The 11,682-nt window shown below is 41.1% G+C and overlaps 1 protein-coding gene across 1 annotated transcript in view; it reads left to right on the top strand.

Annotated features, from left to right (window-relative positions):
* The window catches only part of CNTNAP2 (contactin associated protein-like 2), a 1,521,099-nt gene that overhangs the window by 1,287,956 nt on the left and 221,461 nt on the right, over positions 1-11,682 (top strand). The gene's annotated exons all lie outside the window — the stretch shown is intronic.

Genomic DNA, 11,682 nt, shown 5'->3' on the forward strand with positions numbered 1-11,682 from the left:
ACCGTTTTTCCCACATGTGCATTGACGTCATTGACTTAATCCTGTTGCCCTTTCCAGCTTACTTTGCTTAGTGAATTGAATTAAAGCATAAAAATAGATATTTGCAGGTTTGCCTGTTTTGCTGAAAACCCAGAAATTTAAATAAAAAATGACAAAGTGAGATGGACAGAACTAGAAGCTCTTTAGATCAGTAATCCACCAATCCCAACCTTCATCCACCTTGCAGTTTCCCATACAAACCAAAGTCAGATCTGCCATTAATTGGTGCTTCTCTTGGTCTGACTCTGCTATTCCTTCTGGGGTGTTTTTGCTTCTGTTTTGGGGTGAGAGGGTTGCATTTTCATTGTGTGAAATGACATGGCTAACCTTTCACAGAGTGCTGTCATTGAAGAGGTACAACGACTGAGTGGGTGGAGAGTTAGAAAAGAAATTAAATGGCCATGGATTAACTGATGCTGTTTCATTGAAACAAAGTTACATAGTGTAAGGCAGGCTCAGTGCCCTTCTCCTTTTTGAATGGAGCATAAAGAACTCCACCTGGTTCACTAGCAACAAGTATTCTTTTTTATTGTGTTTGTTTGTATCTTAAAAAAAGAAGAAGGTGGTCATGCACCAGTCACAACAGCAAACAAGACAAAATGATCCCAAGATTTTTAGTGGTGGCTAAAGGTCAAAGTTTTGGAGTCTGTGGTCTATTTGATAAACTTCCAGAGAATGGACTCATGAAAGGCTGAGAGACTCATCCAAAGTCACATACGTTAAGGGGAATAGCCAAGAATAGAATGCAGTAGGATTTGCCCTGAGCCCCACTGTACATAGGTGACTACATGTTGATTACAGGTGGCTTAAGGGTATGTCTGAACAACACAATACAGTATTGTGTAGAATGCACAGTTTAACAGCTCTCATGGAGATTTGTGCTAATTCATTTTAGGCTGTGTCATTTCTGGTATCTAATATAGAGATATATTGTAGATTTGAGGACTTACCTGCTTTGCATTTGACTGACTTGGTATCATGTAAGTGTCTGTCTGTCCAAGATTTTCCAGGTGAGTGAAACTGTATACTCTAGTATCACAGCAAAATCTTCCCTCTGGCAGAGGAAGAAAGATTCCAAACATCAAAATTAAAAACACTTCAGGTGACAAGCAGCCCAGCCCCTTCACAGTTCGTGAAGAAGCTGCTTCTTTCTTAGACCAAATACAGAACAAAACCAGTATTTTGCTGCATAGCTCACATTCTTTCTAGCGCCAAATGTCTAATCTGGCATCACTGATCACAGGAAGGACTGTGCTGTTCCCCTTCAAGAATGCCACAGTTTAGAAGTGTCATGACAACTCTCCTTTCTTCTTTAGATAAATGGAGCTTTAAGGAATCTCCTCTTTGGTTTATGTAAGATTACATATGATAGAATGGACTCTGAGTCTCACAGCAGGACAGAATGAAATTTACCAGTAGCTTCCTATGATCAAAACGGTTTATAAAATTTATAGCTAAAGTGGAAAAATAAAGTCATCATAAAGCAATTTGACATGACAGGCATCTTGGCCATTGTGAGATAATTACACTCCTGCAGGGTTGCAAAGCACTAAGAAGAGACATTTGCTCCTTAACACACAGATAAATATTTTTCATCTATGCTTTTTAAGTGGTGCTAGATTTCATTTATGGCTTTATATGAATATATAAAAAATGCTTTGTGTTGGTGCATCAGTTCTTCAAACAGCAATTAGTGTGCTTTGAACATGATTCTCACTTCTTGCAATGTAAGAACAAACACTTAACGCAAGCAGAACAAAGAAGTAGCCAGATGTCCAAGGTAAGATATAATTATGGTAAATTATGTCATAGTAGCATGTACAGGTTCCAAACAAGCTCAGGGTCCAATCCTGCCAGGCGTAATCAAATCTTAAGAAGATGCACTTCCTGCTATCACAGGTCAAGATGTTGCAGATTGCTACCTAGGATGACAGTGGGTAGGAACAGGCATTTGCAAGATCTGGATCAAGTTTAGGCATCTTAGTTTAAGCTGCCTAAACCTGGGCCAGGAGCTGTGCAAGTGTTCACTGCATGCCTTGAGGGGCATGGGCAGCTGGAGCTAAGTCAGTCAGGGGGTAGAGGAATAGGGCTTATGGAGTTACAGGGGTGCTAGCAAGTCCATGGGGTAGTTGGGGAGGGACTGGTACATCCAGAGGATGTAAGGGTTGGCAGAGGGAACGGGGAGCAGGAGGCTGCCTGGTTTGGACAGGTAGAAAAATAGCCTGTCTAGGGTTGGGAGGGTAAGAACAGCACAGCCCTGGATGATCTAAATGTAAGGACCCTGGTACTCATTTGAACTAAAGCTAGATAGAAACCAGCTATAGAATTATTACACGTTTTCAAACACCCATTTTACAGCTGGTTGGTTCATTTTATAGCTGGATAGTTCTTCTTTATCATGTAATAATTACTTTGCACATGTGGCCAGTCTAAATGTATTGTGTGATTAACTAATTAATTGTGTGCTAATTACTTTGCACTTGTGGCTGGTCTTATTTTGCATGTGTGGCCAATCTAAGTTTATTGCGCAATTCACTAGTTAATTCTGTAATATATGTAATATGTAGCAGGGGCCTAATCAAAGCTCCTATTTGACAGTGTTGACAAAGGATGGGAGAAAAAACTGTATTCCCCCATTTCAGAGACCTGGGAATCTGAGGCACAGGGATTTATACAATTTACCCAAGGTCACAAAGGCAGAGGCAGAACCAGGCACTGAATTTAGAATTCCTAAATCCCAGCCAGTACTGTAGCCACCACCCTTTCCCTCTAAAATAAAGATCTTCACAGTAGAGGTTATTCTGAAAATTTGGCCTTTGCCATGACTAGCCTGTCACGCTTCCTCCCCAGCCTCCTCCCCCATAGGTTTATGTCACAATTTGTCAATTGTCTAAATGTGCTCCTTCCTCTCTCTTGCCTGAAACAGATACCTAAACATTTCTATCCCACATCTGAATCTCTGTATGAAAAAATTGCTCTGCTGCACAGAAACTTGAGATGACTGTTTGCAGAGTTATTTTTAAACATTTAAAAGATGTTAGATTAGAGAAATACCTGAAACACTGGCATACCTTTCAGTGGTTACATATCATAGATTCCTTTGCTGTTTTTATGAATCTCAGGACTTCAAATAACTATTTATATTTTTAGGCTGTTCTATATATTTTTACAGATTCATTTATACCTCTGCTAGACATTTTTAAAAGCACAAAAGTTGTCATTTGCTATCAAAGTCCATTTCAGAGCATTTCATATTGGATCTGACTGCATTCCTGTAAACCCTGATTTGGTTTAATTGTTAGTGAATTCAAACAGGCTTCTCTTTATATGTGCATTCAAGACTGTAGGCTCAATCCTGCTTCCACTGAACTAAATAGGAGTTTTGCTATTAACTGCAATGGGAATATGACAGAACCCCCATCTGAGTTCTCCTTGGGGGATTTAAATGAGTTCCTGTATCAGTAGGACCAGTAACATGTTTCATAGTTTCATAGTTGGTAGAGTCGTAAGGGACCTGAGCAGATCATCAAGTCCAACCCCCCTGCCATGGGCAGGAAAGAATGCTGGGGTCAAACGACCCTGGATAGGTGATTATCTAGTCTCCTTTTGAAGACCCCCAGAGTAGGAGCAAGCACCACTTCCCTTGGGAGTTGGTTCCAGATCCCATGTTCGTGGGACGTGGTGGTAACACTGCAGATGGACACAGACCACACAGTGCAACAGGAAATCTGCCTCAAAAGGGCAGTCAAAATATCTGCCCACAGAAGAGAAACCTTGGGTGACACAGCCCTGTGCTGCAAATTTAGCATCACTGAGGAACCAGCCCACTACGTGTAGTGTTTCCTATCAGCCACTTTGGCCTTGTTTCACTTTGCCTTGCGCCTTTTGTTGTTATTCCATCATGTGCGGTGAGGCAAAGTAGGTACATAGTGTGATAAAATCAGAATGGTAGCAACATATTGTCACTCTGCACTGCTCTAAATGACTATTGCAGGTGCCAAGTAGGAGAGAACGCGCTCCTATAGATCTGTAATAAGCTTTTTGGACAACTGCTGTTCACTTAAGGTATACTATCCCTTCATCATAATGAATATCTCACTCTCTGTGCTGATAATAGCACAGAGATGATCAGGCTGATGTTTTCAGATAACTTTGCTGTAAAAAATAGTATAAAATAAATTTTAAAACTTTCCAGTGAGAGAACACCAGTTCCTGTGCACATTGAAGCTCCCTTAGCACATTGAAGTCAGTGAGCCATGCCAGATCAGGACCTTTTGATGGATGAAAGTAATAATTCTAGCAGCCAATAAAGTGTGCATTGTAAGTAGATGCTTTGTCCAGGAGGGGAGACTTCTGAAAAATGATCTTGCAAGGATGTTTGTGAGTAACACAGCAAATGCTGGAAACCTTTCTGCATCACTGAATTCCCTTGTCACTGACTCCACTATCCCATTGACAAATGTGATTGCACTTTCCTTTTGACTCAGCAAACATGCTGATTGGCAGAGTAAATCAAACATTGCCCTCTGTGTATACAGTCATTGATTGATGTCACATAAATCATATGCCATTTGATAACTTGTCACATTCTATACCGATCCCTAAAGCCAGGCGAAATATGTCAGTTAACATGCTCTCATACTGTACTTTTAAAATCTTGGTAAAGTTGACTTACCCATCATCAGCTACCATAGGATCTGGGATACCAGTTGATATAAGACACAGGATGTATAAGATTTCATCTCTAGGTTGCTTGTTCAAATTTAGTCTCAGTCTGTAGTGACCAAACACTAGTTATTGTTGAATGCCCAAACATGTAGAAGGGATTTGCTGTTAGCAATTACAGTTCGGTTCCCATGGGCCAGGGGTCTAATTCACAGAAACCACGATTGCTGTTATCACTAACACGCAGTTTGGTTGGATGCTAACACTGCAATAAGAGAGGGGAGTGTTTCATCATGAACTGATTGTGCCTAGACACATAACTATCATTGTATCCTCTGTAGGCACAACCAACAGGTCAAGGTTGGCAGGACATGAAAGGGAAGCTTGGCATTTTAAGTTTGGAAGAGTCAAAAGAACTTGGCTCCTTTCAGGGGCACTTAGTTTCTTCAGGATTGGGCATTCAGGGAAGGTGTGGTCATTAGATTTTCAAAAGGCAAACCTGCACAGATTAGTTTGGGTGGAAGAAACAGTGCAGAAAGCAAGGAGGTTATAATCAATAATATAAGTAGAGCTCTCCAGTACTGGATTTAGTCTCTGTTGTTTGTCTACATCTGGCTATACTGATGTCTGTCTGTTCCTGAAAATGTAAATCCCTACAAATTTCCCATAAAGTCTGTCAAAGGTGGCTGATTCCATCAGATTCCATTCATCTTCCTAAATTTTAAAAGCTCTTGTTCTTTAGAAGGAGCTCTTTATAGTGAAAAGAGGCCAAAATTTATTATGCTTCACTGCTGTATCCCAGAAATGCAACAGAATTATTGCAGGCAGCAGTTTTTGAAAACTGTATTATGCCTGTCATTTATTTTCTCTAAAATCTGATTTACCTTTAATGTCTCATACACCATGACTTGATTAACTTCCATCTTTAAAACGGAATTAATTCTTTGAGATGGAGAAATTCTTGGCAGGTCTTATACTAGACTTGTAGCCATTTTTTTTTTTTGGTCTAAAGTTGTCCTTGAAAATAGATATCTAATCTAGGTGCTCTTCTTTGAGTAATTTTAGCCTTGAATGTCTGCTTTACTAGTGCTAAGCATTATTTCATTCATCATCTTTTAGATTTGAGAATTATTTCTTTTGTGTGTATTGAACAGTTTGTGTGTGCTTAACTCAATTCCTTATTTGTTAACATAAATTAATTTGTTTCCTTTTTTTTTTCTTGGCTGTTATATGCCAGGACACTTGCTATAACCCCATCACGCAGCATTTCACATGCTTCACCTTGGGCAAAATTCTGAAATACTTATATCGAATATGACTTCTCTCAATCAGGAGTTCCACTGTAATCCCTGGCAAATAACTCTCACTAGTTAAAAAGAAGGTGCAATGGTTTCTGATGTGTGATTGCAATAATTTCACCTCCTGCCATGCCACACATGCATGGCAAAAGGTGTGCCTGTTGGATCAAGCAATAGATCCCATTGTGCCATATTGCCAGTTCAGGGGGAGCCTGGAATCATGATCCCAGGCTCCCTTTGTACCAGCAATCTCTGCTCTTTTGGCTGGAGCCCTATTAGCTGATGGAGCCACAGGGGCTCATGGTGTGTCCCCATGGCTAGGAATGCTGATCACTGACACAGCTGTTCCCAGCCAGGGCCTGTGTTCCCCTATCTGGGACCACCAGTCAGCTGACAAGTACTCTTAGTGTGCTCCAGAGGCTGGGAGCACTGGTCAAAGGTTCCATTAATGGCATGATAGGAACCAGTGACAAAGTTATTAGACGTATTTGCTGTAATAACTTTTTTGCTTATTCCTAGTTTTATCCCAGAACTAATTGAATGAACCTGTGGCCAGGTCACTACTTAAGACATGATTAACCAGTTAATTACATCTTAAGTGTAATGTGTAACAGTGGCCTGAGTGTTAAAAGTAACAGTAATATGTCAAGCAGCTGGTTATAGTTTTGAGGGATTTCCTTTTATCTGTTTTTTTCTTTTTTAATAATTGGTGATGGTCAGATAGTGTAAATAATTGTCACTTTGCAGTCCTGACAAATTCTGTTTCATGTGGTTTCTAAAAATCCCAGGCTAGAGTGAAACCTTGACCCTAGTGAAGTCAATGGGAATTTTGCCATTGATTTCAGCAGAGCTAAGATTTCTCCCACAGGTCAACCTCAGACTCATTTCAGAGCTGTAATAATTTGTTGTACAGTAAGTGCAGACACTGCAAATAGTATGTGTGTATATTCCTCTTTCCCACAGCAAGAGAAAAATACTTGAATTGTTGAGCATAATTGTATAGATATTCTCAGTCTATTACTTTGTGACACAGAGCAGTCTCCTGTTCGCATGTCCATCTTAACTGAAATATGGAACTATTTTATTCACATAATGATTTTGATGTAAAATCTGTTTTGCTGCAGATGAGGTCCCTGCAGGATTTTAGTCTATCGTAATATATAAGGGCTGCCTGACATTGCAACATTAGTTATCCAGTACTATTTTCTATTGGGGCTAAAAGAACTGAGGTCCTCTACAGTTCTGCTATTGCTGTTCTCTGTTTCAATGGGAGTTGAATATAAAAGGGAAATTGATGGCACTACTGCCTGAATTTCAGTCATAATAAGAAAGAAGATGGAGGGGAGCTGACTAGAAAGATGTTGGTAGGCGTCACTGCATGGGCAAAGCCAAGGGGGGAATGCTTTAAGTCCAATAACAGCATGTTTCCAATATATGGAAAGGCATCAATTTATGAAATCAAAAAGCAAAAAATTTAAACCTAAATGTACCTGTACTTTGGTGCCTCTAGAACAGGGAAACTTCTGGGACATATCTTGAAGTTCTTTATTGTAAAGTCAACAGACTCAAGTACTTTGAGACCAATGGGTATGAGAGTGTTCTGGCATTTCTTTCTCCCTTTACAAATGGTATAGCAGTGTTAGAGTGTTGAACATGATGGTCCAGGAAATATGCAAAAAGAAAGTGGGTTTTTTGGTGATGTCTTTTACTGGCAGGCAGGGTAGATTTGTACCTTACAGACTAACTAAGTCAGCGCTACATAAGCTTTTGTAAGCAGCAGCATACTACAACAGATGCTATGAAAGGACTGCAGGAAATAGAGATTCTAAATAGAAATCACTGATTAAAATACAAAGTGTAGGGAAAGGAGAGGAAAAAGAAGGGGACATTGCTAGGCAGGGTGGGTAGGAGAGACAAAAGTAAAGCAGTGAACCCCTTGAGGAACACAGGGGCTATGAAAGCTAACCAGGTAATGAGATAAGAATATGTAGTCTTGGTTTAGACCAGTGCGGGGGACCAATCTTTTTGGCAGGTTTGCTACAGATTAGCCCTTCAACATCTTCAAGTGCCACTCTTATGCCCCTCCCATGCCTGCTTTGCTGCTCTGCTTTTTCTCCCGTCCCTATCTGCCTGTCACCTCCTGTCCTGCTGTGTGCTACACAGAGAAGCTGCCTGCAGTGCCGTAGCCAAAGTGAAGGGGCACCAAGAGGCACTGCCCAGCCGTGGCTGGGCACAGGATGGAGCCGCGAGAGGCTCATTTTGGAGGGTGCAGGGATGGGGGAAGGGCAGTTCCAACCTCTGCATGCACTTCCGGGCAAACATGGGGGGGGGCGGTGCCCATTGGATCTGTGTGCAGGGAAAGGGCAACCTACTACTGCTAGGCTTTGCCCCAGGTGCCAAACTTCATTGCTATGGCACTGGCTGCCCATGACACTTGTAGCATGTATACCACAAATTGACCACCCCTAGCTTAGATCATACTTAACACAATCCACTCTGTGGATGATTACTTGTTCCACAATTTCCTGTTCAAGTTTGTTTTGTTTTTTTTTTCTCCCTGAGAACAGCAGTCCTTAGGTCAGCTACGGAGTGTACAGGGAAGCTAAAGTATTCCTCCATGGGTTTGTGCGTCTCTCTGGAACTGATGTCAAATCACTTTTTATTCATTCTTACACATAGGGATCACCCCATCTGTCTAATGTACACAGCAGAGGGCCACTGTAAGTAGGTGAAAAGTTGGAAGAGAGGTTGAGCACACAGCTTTTAATAAAATCATTTGGAAGCTGAGAGTTATTGGGCATAGGCATCTTGTCATAACCAACTCATAGTCTGTCTAGATGAGAAATGAATTGAAAGTCCACCAAAGACTGACTTAACATGTGAGACAGTGCACTCTAAAAAAACAAAAGAGTACAAGGTGTGAGGTGCAAGCAGCCCTGTACCCTTGATAGTGTCAGTGAATGAAAATGTAGTTATATGCATAGATATCCTTTTTGCTCATGTAATCCAGGCAACTTTTAAAATGGGAACCTAAGAATTAGTTAGCATTCCTTCTTTGAACAGATCCATCTGGAATACTAAAATGATTACTGAAATGATGGAAGGTACCTAATCTGGAACCAACCAGCTTGCATACACATAGTTACATCTACTGAGGCTAGTGACAGATATTCAAAAAACCAGAGCCTGAACTGATTCAATCTTTGCAAGTTAGTCTAACCTGGCTAAGCTAAATCACTTCAAAACTGCAACAGACATCCCCTCTGGACTTTAAAATTTCAGGCACGTGCCTGCAGTGGCTCAGGCTAGAAGCCAGGGAGGCACTAAAGCAGCCCTCCCTCACTTCCACAAGGCTGAGCTGAGGGGGGTGTGAGCAGGCCCCAGCACCACGCTCAGATTATTTCCGCACATCCCCCCACCTCCCACTGAGCTACTCAACAGGGAATTTTTATCACCCCTAATTCAGTGTTTATCAACCCATTAACAAAGCAAAGCCTCTCTCCATTAACTAATGGAGCTCTTCTTAAACAGCTCTTCCAAGGAAGGACATTAAGCTACCTGTTGATTAGTCCAAAAAGCCTATGTGCCTTTGTCATCTCCCACAGCACAGATTGTAGCCAGCATGTGGTCTCCTAGCTAATGCTGAGGTGTCTGTGGAAAGCAGAAGGGCATGGAGAATAATCCCTGCTTAGCAGGGAGAAGCCAAATCGATGCTCTGTGCCTGCAAGTCTCTGCCAGAGCTGCAGCCAGGGAGCAGAGGGGAGGGGCCAGCCCTGTTGTGGAGCAGAAATCCCTACACAGCCCAGAGAGCATGCCAGGATGCTGGGGGAGCATGATTTAATTTAAATCAGCAAGGAGTCTGGGACAGACATTGCATAAACTGGTTTGAGCCAAATCAATTGAGTCTGATAGTACATTCAGCCAGGTTTATCTCAAACCAGTTTCAGCCATTTTCAAACTGGTTTATGTGCACTGAACATCTGTTCTGTTACAGGTTTAAACCAGTTTCTGATCACTTAAACCAGTTTATGTGTAATGTCTGTCCCTAGCCTAAGAGTTACTTTCACTGAAAACCAGTTACAAAAATCAACTGGTTGTCCCCAAAAGGTTGTGCATCAAAGTATTTTAAAAGGTACTTTGCCACTATACTAAGCTCTCCCATGTCCCCAGTTATGGCTGTATCTAGGATTCATTAAACTTGTTTGCTCATTTGAAGCCATCTATTCTCCATACTTCAAAGTAATAGGAAGAGATGGAAAGAGACAGAAAGAAACAAAAGAACAGTCCAGAAAAAATCCCCTCCCCAAGTGTGTTTAAACCAAAATACAAAATTGCTGAATTCAAATACTTCATTTAAATTTTAATATAGTCTAGGAAGCAGCAGTGAACACCAGAATCCCAAGTGTGAAGCAACAGTGTGGCCCCATCAAGAACATCAAATATTAAGGTTGCAAGACATCCGCTCATATTCTAATACTTAGCCAGTGTTAACCAGTGAAACAATATTATATATGTAAATGTTGTATCAAGCATCTGTTTGATTGAATTTCTAGGGCTGTCTAAATGTATAGGATTTGGGTGGAGCAGAAAGGAGTTTGCTGCTATGTTTGTTGGCTGAACCGTTAATTATGCTATTGTATTGGGCTGATAAGTGAAATTCAAATTGATTATATCTTTATTTGTATATACAACTTAATCTAGGCATTTTTAGAATTGCAAAAATAAATAATTCTTAACTTTCTGGATACAGCATATGTGACAGAAATAGAATCACTGTAACAGTTACTCAGTCTTCCTTATCCAAACATGTGCATACATCCGTGCACACACACTCTAGTCTTTGCAAGCCATAGGCCCCTTATTTAAAATCAAAATTGTCTAATTATCTTTGCTTTTATTGTTTAGTTTTTCTAGTGCAGCTTTATTAGGAAGCAATATTAAATATATGTATCCTTTCTGTATTTTTTTTTTTCTGTTGTAACTTTGTCATGTGGATAAAATCAAAAATAAAAAGGTAAAGAGCTAGATTTTCCAAATTAGTTGATGTGACTGAATATGGAAAGTTACATGAATAATAATGAATGCATGCAATCAGATATTTGTCCATGCACAAGACCAGGTGGGCTCCTAAATCACCACTTGCATGCATATTTATATGAGGGGCCTAATCTCCCGTGACTAATATGACTGCCTACATGCTAGTAAATAGAGCTTCAGTGCAAAGCTTCAGTCCCTGATTTGATTCAGTGGAGATTTGGCCCAATTTGGTTGCCAAATCTCTGAATCCTAATCAAATCAGAGGACCCTTTAATCTTTCCAAATCAAATCAGAACCTTCCGAATTGATTCAGAGACATTCAGAAAGATTCAGAGATTCAGACATAGAGACAGCTTTAAATGTTTTTTCTACATACCTATAGGTAGCAGGGGCTCGTTAGTGCTGTGATGATGGGACACATGCAGTGTCCCACAGAAACACGGGGGGGCTCCCCAGCACACTTGGCAGCAGACCCAGAAATGGTTCAGAAGCACTTCTGGTCCACTTCTGGGTCCACTAGGGAGCACATAGGGGGGCTCCCCCATGCCCTCTGGCTCAGTGACTGGTGCCTCCTGGGTCTGGGGTGGAGGGACACCTCCCCCTGCGGCTGATCACTGAGCCAGAGAGGCATGGGGGGGGGGGG

Source organism: Gavialis gangeticus, unplaced genomic scaffold (assembly GCF_001723915.1).
Source record: "Gavialis gangeticus isolate Ggan-Ray unplaced genomic scaffold, GavGan_comp1, whole genome shotgun sequence".
Lineage (NCBI taxonomy): Eukaryota > Metazoa > Chordata > Crocodylia > Gavialidae > Gavialis > Gavialis gangeticus.